This window comes from Cryptomeria japonica, chromosome 7, assembly GCF_030272615.1.
Source record: "Cryptomeria japonica chromosome 7, Sugi_1.0, whole genome shotgun sequence".
In the NCBI taxonomy this organism is placed as follows: domain Eukaryota; kingdom Viridiplantae; phylum Streptophyta; class Pinopsida; order Cupressales; family Cupressaceae; genus Cryptomeria; species Cryptomeria japonica.
Genome location: NC_081411.1, coordinates 313,688,518 through 313,698,698, shown reverse-complemented (window position 1 = coordinate 313,698,698; position 10,181 = coordinate 313,688,518). Strand labels below are relative to the sequence as shown.

At 34.2% G+C, this 10,181-nt stretch overlaps 1 pseudogene; it reads left to right on the top strand.

Annotated features, from left to right (window-relative positions):
• Positions 1-7,799: 7,799 nt before the first annotated feature.
• Positions 7,800-9,443, top strand: LOC131047278 (putative UPF0481 protein At3g02645; annotated as a pseudogene).
• The last annotated feature ends 738 nt before the right edge of the window (positions 9,444-10,181 follow it).

Here is a 10,181-nt window from a genome sequence, read left to right as displayed (position 1 = left end):
TTAAGTTTACTTAGGAAATGCATTTCATAGTAGTTTGGGTATGAGATGCTTGGGTGTTTGTGCCACATTAGGATTGTGTGTGCAGGAGAAATTCCACCTTTTATGGTGTTGATCTTTTTACTACTTTATCATATCCTCTTATTGTGGAGTGATAATTCCACCTTCGATGGGTGATCCACCTCATGCAGGATATTTTATTGTTTCTCCTACCTACCACACCTTATTCCTACCTACCCTTGTTTCCTATTGAGCCACATGTCATGTTTGTGTGCTCACATATCCATATAGCCTTGCCTATATAAGCAAGCTCATATTCATTGTATGAACAACTATTGATCTTTTGATCATCAATCTATTGATGAGAATGCAGTTTATTCATGTCCTATATTTTTTCTCTCTATTTTGTACATTTTATTGAGCTCTTGATCTTGGAAAAATCTCACATATGTGGCCATTGTGAGGACCAAATTTGGGTACCAATTGAGAAGGCCATGGTGTTGCGGTGCCATGGTCCTGAGCTCTAACCAAGGTGCCCTAGCATCCCTAATCCTAAGAATCAAAACTCATCTTTAGAGTAGATACATGAGAGAAGGTGAAAAAGTATATTTGTGAAGGGTGTGAGAAGATTCAAATGTAGGCATCAAGAATTGAAATAAAAAACTCCATAGTGAGGTCTAGGTGACAACAAAATTATATATATCTATATAATTTATGATGCTACAATTATCCCCCACTTTAGCATGAGTATGAGACTACACCCATACTCATGGTAAAGTACAAAGTTGTTTTAATTTTTTTTTACTGAGATATCAAATCTAGACAAGACATACCAAGTCCCCAGGGGTATTAGCCTTGATCATACTACTCTAATATTGAGATAAAAGGGACAACACATGAAATGGAAAGAGAGAGCATCACTGTACTATCCTAGTAAGATTAAGTTACTATGGGTCATGCAAAAGAATATCAAATTACAAATAAAAATACTAAGTTTGCAAAATAACTTGTTGAAAATACTTCATGGTGTGTACATAAAGAGTAACATTGAGAAAAGTGTGTGTCCCCACATTAAATTGATTGCACACACCTTATGAGGAGTAGTATCTTTAAGGTAGGATGCACCCAAAAGATAGGCATGTTACTGGAATGAGATGATTTATTGAGAAAGGACAAATCAAAAGATAATGGTCACAAAACATATAACAAAAATAAAATAAGGGATGCACTAACATTGGTTTTAGTATGCATTATTTATCAATAATGCATATCAAGAATAATTGTATTGAATTGACCTCATCCCCCAAAGGTAGTTAAGCTACTAATACAATGGAAGAAGAGCAAGGGAGATAAAAAAAAATTGTCTTTTTAAATCAACATGAAAGAGACCAAAAAGGAAATCTCAATGATTTGCATCGTCTCCAGGTAGACAACACATGGTACATTTACTAACAATAGCATAGTTGTGACATAACATAGATATATAACATATAGAAGAACTATGATACAAATAGAGGAATGCCACAATGAGTTTAGCCTATTTATTACCTTGCACTAATAGAGTAAAAAAGTTCCTCCAAATAGAACCTAACATAACACAAAAATATATTAAGAAACACATCACGGTGGAAGGACATTATGAACAAGAAACACACAAAAGAGAATCTACAACATGAATGAACCTAGCCAAACAAATTATCTGCCTCCCAATCATGCTTAACATCATCTAGGGATGGTATAAAATATGCTAGAGGAGCCACATTGAGCATGGTAGATGGAGTTGTACTACAAGTTCCAAATAAGAACCATGCTCTAATGATAAGTCACTTTGTTTGTCACAAGGAGCTAAGGTTTTTTTTTTTAAAATGTCAAGATAACTCATGATTAATGCTAGTATTCTTGGAATGTAAGATAAGATATTATGAACATGTTCTCCATGTACTAGGTGTGGCATATGGACTCTAAGTTGGTCTCTTTTAGCTGAACCCCTCTCTTGACTCATCCCTTCATTAGGGAAATATGGTCGTAAGCATTCTCTATAGTTGATGGGGTACACATGGAAAGAATGTAATGAAAAAATATTCAAGGATAAAAAGAGTCAATGGGATGCTATTTCTTATTCCTTAATTTGTCACTCCAACAAAAAATATGAAATTTTTCATTATAAACAAGCATAAGTTCATCTAGCCTCGAGTTTGGATTGCTATGTTGATAGAAGATGGGAAATGTTCAAGGTTCCCTATCTCCTTTTAATTTCCATATTATTGGGCATATTAATGTTATTAAATGGTCCACCTTGACATTGGTTGGTTGCTATTTAAATTTTATGGGTCATTTAAAGGTAGCCTAGGGTGGGTGGGAGGGGGTGGGGTCATCAGGGATCCAAATAGAAAGTTGGTTTTGGCCTATGCGATTAACCTTGATACTCAAGCTTCCAAATTTGTTAAAGTGATGGTACGGTTTATGGGATCTTGATTTATAAGGAGAGAGGTTATCAAATAATTATTATAGACGGTGTCTCAAACAATATCATCACGATTCTACAAGGTAAAGCTATGCCAAGCTAGATGAAAAAATACCTCATCACTAAATATCAAAGTTTCCTATCAACATATGACCACAAAAGAATCACCCAAACCCTTAGAGAGAGGAACAAATCTATGGGTATATTAACAACCATGGGTTCTTTCTCCAATCATATCAAAATATGGACAACATTGCATGAACTACTTAAAGACATTCATGCCACAATATAGGCATGCATAAATACTAATGATGCATAAAAATCTAATGGTTGTATTTTTCATTATTGTCTTTGCCATATTTTCCTTCAATCATTTAATGACATAAATATTCACTATTCAAATTTGGAGAAACCAACACCTATCCTAATACCCCCACTTGTCATCATTTTTCTAGAGTTGGTTTTTGTAACCGCTTCCTAGTCACTATTATTGGTTTTCCTGGGAACAAACTAACAATGGGGGGTGATCTCATCTAGCCAACTGAACAATTGTGATAGGTTCAAGTTGAATGGTATTATTTAGCCTATAGTTGAGATGAGAAACCTTACATTCTGTGTTGAGGGAATAAAAGGTTTTGACCCTTCTCTCCTAGAATAGTTTACTCGCTCCTAAAATGAGGGAAATGTTAGTATTGGGGGTATGGTTTCTATTTTATCCATAGAATTGCTATTGATATTATTGTGGAAGGAGTGAGATTCCCAAAAAAACATAAGTTGCACTACAAACCAAACTTCAAGAGGTTTCTAAAGCTGGGTGAAAAAGTTTCTCATCTATAAATTATACTTAACAAGCAATATCCTCTAAGTTTTTGGAAGGAGGGTGCATCGATCCTAATTAAATACATTACCTCAGATGGCATATTAAATTTTTTCACTCCCACTTATTCCCTATGATAAATCATCTTATGTATGGTGTGAAAATGAACTTCCCTTACTAGGTTTTTTCTTCCATTTCTCAGTTTATCGTTGTTGCTAATTCTAAGAATGTTCTCTTCCTACACTAGGGATTAAGCCTAATGCTTTATAATTTGAACTTGGATATGAATCCTACTAGTAGGCCCTCACTTAAACCCCTTGGTCCCCTACCAAACACCGCCTAGGTTGTTGAACTTTCTAGAATGCCTAATTCAAAGGATGCCCATAGTATGATGAACACCCCCAAGTTTAAAGCAATGCCTACCTCGGTCAATCCCAACCATTCTACCAAAAGGATGATCCCCCTGCCCCTCCTAAAGAAAATTTTGTTGAAGTATCAATTTCTAAGGAAATTATTTCTAAGGACTCCAATTCCTCTTGGTCCGTGGGCTCTAAGGGGACTCCAGACAACCATAATGTGGACTTTGTTTCTCCTTCTATGCCTTCTTTGGGTTTCCCTCCTCTCTCCCTTGTTATTTTCCCTTAGAAATGATATCTATTGGAAATTGATGAGAAGGTTAATGAGCTTTGTGGGTAGTACAATAGGTATAATAACATCATTCATTGGATCCTTTCCCAATTTAATATTACAAACAATAACATCAAGAGATTGGAGGCATTATCCAAGGTAGACGCAAGAGCTTTCATTTCACCAATAAAAGATAAATATGAGAGGGTTTGGTTGGCAACTAATGATTGCACATAGAATCTTGAGAAATGGGATAATATAGAGGATGAATTTAAGGATCTCAATGATAAGGTTGACCTAAGGGAGGATAGGAAGGAGACAAATACTGATATTACAGAATTACAAGGCAATTAACAGACTTTATAAGAAAAGTAGACAAGATGGTGGGACTCAATAATGAAATGGCAAGAATTTTTTTGGCTTCTCCACAAGCTATCCGAGAATAAATTGATAAAATACATGAGAATGTGAAGCAATATCTAGAAATGACATTCATGAGTGTTTCAAAGCCTACTAGATCCATGGTTAAGGCTACTCGTGAGTTACCTATCATCTCTTTGGGAATATGTTCAAATAAAAGATTGTATTTTTATGAGAAGGTGAAAGTGCTTCACTAGGATTGGCAAGATGGAAAAATCCCCACGAAGTAGACAATTATTTCGTGTTTTCTTTGGGCAATGTAGGATTTTTGGTTTCCTTCAATTTTTAGTTCAATTTATTGTTATTTGTTGTTCTTTATCATTGGCTAATTTATGTTCCTTTTTGTTAGCTAGTCTATTTGCTGGGTTATCTCACTCCTTGTGAGACACTTATTCTTATCTTTATGGCTATCATGTTAAGGTTCAAGCCTATCCCATTTTATATAATCAAAACATAGTTCACATGGTGAACTACTTAAATTGCACATAATTCAGAAAAAATTTATCAACCTTATGATTTAGTTGATTATACTAATGCGAGATAAAGCTATAAATCTATATTATTATAATTATTCTTAAATTTATCCTAAAAGTATTTTAATCCTTACCAAAGACAACTTTTCTCATCTCACCCTCTATCTATATGGGTTGTTGATTCAATACCTAAATTTTTAAGAATACTATTATTTGGGAAATTCCTTTGGCATATTATTTGAGTTATTTAATGTGTGCATCTAGATTAAGTTCATTTACTTTACAACATTTTTTTTATACTAATTTCTAATTAATTATGATGTTAAACTCTTATAGAATAAGTATAACACATGGAAGTAATTGTAAGATTCCTTAGACAAACCACTCCGCATCAAATTTCATTCATGGATAACATGTGTAAGAACATATATGATGTTAAAGTTTACAAGATGATATTTGATACCCATCTAAGAGAGTCGTTGCATAGAAATATTTGAAGGAACATCTATACATGTTAAAATAGTCACATGTACGAGTATTATAAGAAAGAATTTGTTCTCTTGTGATAACAAATTCTAGTCACACCTTCTTCAGAGATCAATCAAAGATGGCATGGGAGAAGTTATATTTTGTTTCTATAAGATTTAAGCACTATAAGCTATCGTAGTCATGTCATATTACATTGTTTAAACACTTCGTTTTAGTGATTATGGTAATAGTTGATATAGATGTTTTCTTCCCTATATACAGTTTCTTTCAATACATCAAATAAACCAGTCAAGTTTATTTTCCTCCTCAATCTAGTATTAGAGGGACGTGGTCAAATCTAGAGATTTAGTTATTTAGGAGATGCTTTGAGGCTCTATTTCCTCCTCCTCACTTGCAACCGTATTGTCTCCCGTCTCCAAGTTTTTCCTTTTGGATTCGCTTTTGAATTTATTGACTCGTTAGGTTTATATTCAACTTGAAATCATGGAATCCAAGAATGTAGTTCAGGCAAAGACTGATCTTTTCCTGTTCGCTCGTGTATTTGCTTGATTTGTTAAAGTTATCTTCAATTAGAAACCATGGAATCGAAGAATGCAGTTCAAGCAAAGATTGATCAAGATCGCTGGATTATTCATGGAAGGGATAATCTGCAGATAGAGGACGAAGAACTATTCTTCCTAAATATGTTAGTTTAAAGCAACTTGATATCTTATCATATTATACCTAATTCAAACACGTTTAGAACTATTTTAGAACATCAATGGATTGAAAAGGTTATAACTATCCTCTACACAAGGTAGATTTACTTATGAAATTAATTATGTTTTATCTTTTTAAAATTAAAATATCTTGGATTAACACATCATGGGTATTATTAATTTTGTATATTTTATTTGTAAACATACAAGGCACATCCATCACTCATTTTAAAAGTAGGTTTAGTTTCTTTATTAAGTGCAAGATGAATTTAAACTAAGTATTTTTTATTATGTAATGATACACTGAGATAAATAATATATTATATTTCATGGTATTAAGATTAAACTCATGAAATAATTTTAGATTTATTATTGATAAAATGTCTAACTTTAATTCAATAGATAGAAACATTTTTTTTTTTTGTTTTAATGTGTGATTCATCTTAAACTATTTAAATTGACTATTTAAGTTAGTAAAATGATGATTGAAATAGTATATTAATAAATTTATTTTGAATTTTGTTATAACAACATAATAGAGATCATTTATATGCATTTAATTATTACTCATTTTTAATTTTTTCTTTATTAAGGAGAGTTTATGGTAAAAGATTTTTATAGGGCCCATTTACTTTATAGAAGTATAATCATAATAGATTATAAAATAGCATAGTAGAACTACCATAACAAGAAGATTTATCAAGATATAGTCCTAGCTATGAGCCAACCCCCCAAAAAATCTTATTTATTAAAAAAACCCACAAACAATAGCAAGACCACAACTATAGAGAATTAAGAGAAGCTACATACTATTCATTTAATGAGAATGATAAATGGTGTTCATTGAAGTCTAGCTACTCAAATTTTGAATAGCTTACCACCTCTATTTTTAGAGGTACAAATTATTTATTTTCTTTGTTCATTCCTTACTATGTGAAGAAAAGAAGTTACAACTTGTCTAGGAAATAAGAGTAAGTTTTTCTTATATGATAGCAACAAAAAAAAGTGTGAGCTATAGTTCTAAGAAACACTTATTTACTATATAAGTAGTAGAAGCTTAATGGAAATGACAAAACATGGGAGAGATGAGTTTGTATATGGCTAATGATTTAAATAACTACTTACTTTTACTAATTCATTCATTTTAGAAGATTTAAATGAATACATACTTTTTTGTCCCTGCCTTACCATCATTTAAGAGACTAAATTGTCAACTTTATTAGCCCAAATGTATAAACCGTCTCAAAACATATTACAAACCAAAACAAAAATTATATATCACTAAATATAAACTAATATAGAATTTCACTTGTTATTTAAAAAAACTAAATATTCTAATTCAATTTATAAAATTCTACTAAATATTTATATATTATTTGTATACTCAACTAAATAAATTAACATAACTTTGTTACTTTTAATTATTACATTTGTTTACCAAACTTTATTTCGCTATAGCTAACAAAGCCTATTTACTTCATTTTAAGATACGAAGAGTTTTATTTCGAGATTTGATCATGCTTCCATCGCTAAAGAGGGAATATTTACTTACTTTATTGAATTAAAATAAACCATTGGTGAATACGATGATGCTCGTAACAAGTTGTAATGGGGATGCTCAATACATGGTTTAACTGACTCAAAAGAGCGACCAACCAGAGTTTCTTCCTCGTGGTGAAAGCATCAAAATTCCACAAGTAAATGCTGAAACTAAATATATCACTCAGCATCGCATTGTCTTTTCTGTCCCAGAGATTTTCTTTTCCTCATTGCTTCTGAATTTCCTGACTTAAGTTTTTATTCAACTTCAAATCATGGAACCAAAGAATGCAGTCCAGGCAAAGGTTGATCCAGATCGCTGGATTATTCAATTAAGGGATAATCTGCAGATAGAGGAGGACGAAGAACAAGAAGTGTGTGTGTCTGTGTTCAATGTGGCCAAGGAAATGTTGGCAGCGAAGCCGGAAGCATACACTCCGCAATTTGTTTCTATCGGGCCATATCACCATTGGAGATCTGAGCTCAACGAAATGGAGAGATACAAGCTCGCTGCTGCCCGGGCATTCCAGAAAAGAATTCAAGGCCACAGCTTTGAGTCCGTCGTCAAAGAGGTACGCAATTACGAGCGCCGAATTCGGAACTGCTATCACAAATACCTCGACTACAACGGCGAAGCGCTGACATGGCTCATGGCTTTGGACGCCTGCTTTGTGCTTGAATGCTTACACATCTTGACCAAGCCGGCTAACCAAGATCCTTCAGAAGGGAAAAAGCTGGGCAAATGTTTAGATCCATTCGGCAGAAGCGCTACCCACAACGCTATAATGAGAGACATCACGATGCTCGAAAATCAGGTGCCGCTGTTCCTGTGTTAGAAGCTGTTGGAGATACAGTTAGGCTCAAAAGACATGGCAGAAGAGAGGCTCTGCAATCTGGTAAGACTTGCTTGTATAGAGTTTTCTCCATTTTTCTTCAACGTGCCTGACCTTCCAAGGCTGAATATAGCTGATAGGAGTCACATACTGGAGGCTCTCTATTTCTCTCTTGTCAAGTCTGCGTGTAAATGTGATCTTAACGAAAAGAGCTATGAGGACGAAGAGCGCCCTTCGCCAGACAAAAAAGGTGCGCCACAAGAATTCAGCTTTCTACGGAGAGTTCTTCGTTCGTTGGGCATCGGCCCCATTCGGAGATTCAGGAAGCGTGTGCTGAAACAGAGGGTCTTCCTGTTCCTGATGAATTTGCCGCTCGGCCTCCTTTCTGTTCTGGGCAAACTGCCAGTGCTGCGCCTTTTTAAGGGGCCCCTGACTTTGCTTTTGGGATCCGACAAAGCAGAGAAGAAAGAGGAAGGAAGCTCTTCTGTTGTGACTCCTACACGGGACGAGCTGTATATTCCGTGTGTTGCGGATTTGTATGCTTCGGGAGTTAAGTTCCTTCCCACAGACGGAGACCTCACCTCAATTCACTTCGACAAGGCGACTGCCACTCTTTATCTGCCCAAACTGAGGTTGGATTCAAACACGGAACTTGTTCTCAGAAATCTGGTGGCGTTCGAAACTTCAGCGACACCTGATGCGCTGATTTTCACTCGCTATACAGATTTCATGAACGGCATCAACGACACAGATGAAGATGTTCGACTGCTGAGAGAGAGCGGAATCATTTACAATCACCTGGAGAGTGACCGTAAAGTGGCAAGTCTGTGGAACGGCCTGGGGAAATGTGTGAAATTGTCAAATGTATTTTATTTAGACGAAGTTATTGCAGACGTGAATAGGTATTATCAGCGGAGATTGAGCGTGGCCGTGATGGAATACATGAAGAAATACATATTTGGTTCATGGCCGTGTCTGTCTTTAATGGCTGCGCTCGTACTGTTGCTTCTCACATGTTTGCAGGCCTTCTGCTCTGTGTATAACTGTAAGCGCTGGTTAAAGGACACCAATTTAGAGCAGGGTTAACGGCAGAATCTACTTGTCATTTAGTTGACGTCTTCTGGTTAGAGCCTCTATTTTTGCAGCAGTATCACTGTGTGTTTTGGTTTTCGCATATAATGGAAAAAGCGATTTTCGGTACACCTGTGCTTTATTAGCGTAGACTGGGTACGTATACTTTGCTTTCTGGGAAGGAAACATCGTTAAACAAAACCGAAATTGTTTATTTCCTTTTATCTACTCTACATTAGGCATTTAATGAGTAAAGAGACAACTATAATAGGTTAATAAAATAATAATAACTTTAAAGTAAAATAGATACCTGAACTTCAATTATAGAAACTGAACGACCTAACGAATATTTTTGAATTATTAAACAATTATATCCTCAAACATGCGTTCACTTTAGTCAATCTATAGAACCATGTGTGGTTTGTTTAATGCATTTTCAACCTTTTTATTATGCTTGACCATGAATTTTACTTTGGTTAATAAAGTTTGATCTAGCAAGTTTAGGTTTAAATTTCCTATGCATGATTTAAAAAACTGGATGCATTTTATTCATTTGTACGTCCGATGTGAAATTAAAATAATTTTATAATTATTCATATTATTTTTGAGAATATAAATTTTTTATATATTTTAACAATTATATTTGTTTATATTTTATGGGAATATTTTTCTTTCTCATATCAATTATATAACTTTTTCAAGTGAATAAGTTTCTAAATTCTTATATTTATCTTTCTCATGTGATCTCTACTT